Source organism: Nestor notabilis, unplaced genomic scaffold, assembly GCF_000696875.1.
Source record: "Nestor notabilis isolate BGI_N333 unplaced genomic scaffold, ASM69687v1 C14531559, whole genome shotgun sequence".
NCBI classification, from domain to species: Eukaryota; Metazoa; Chordata; class Aves; order Psittaciformes; family Psittacidae; genus Nestor; species Nestor notabilis.
In genome coordinates this window covers 1-229 of record NW_009946818.1, presented here as the reverse complement: position 1 = coordinate 229, position 229 = coordinate 1, and the positions used below count along the sequence as shown (strand labels likewise).

Here is a 229-nt window from a genome sequence, read left to right as displayed (position 1 = left end):
ACTGCGGGGCTGGGTGCCACGGCAGAAAGGCAGTCATTTGCTGGCAGTCCCAAAATGGCTCTCCACCGTAGCTGGCAGGATTCGAACCTGCACAGGGAAACCCCAATGGATTTCTAGTCCATCACCTTCACCACTCGGCCACAACTACCTGCTGTGGACTCTTCTGCCCCACTGATCACAGGCCCTGTGCAATGACACCCGGCTCCCAGGGAGTTTCAGGCCAATGCTC

At 58.1% G+C, this 229-nt stretch overlaps 1 non-coding gene across 1 annotated transcript; it reads right to left on the bottom strand.

The window, feature by feature from the left end:
- Positions 1-66: 66 nt before the first annotated feature.
- Positions 67-148, bottom strand: TRNAS-AGA. Its single transcript has one exon. It is a non-coding gene; the product is annotated as a tRNA-Ser (tRNA).
- Between the last annotated feature and the right edge of the window lie 81 nt (positions 149-229).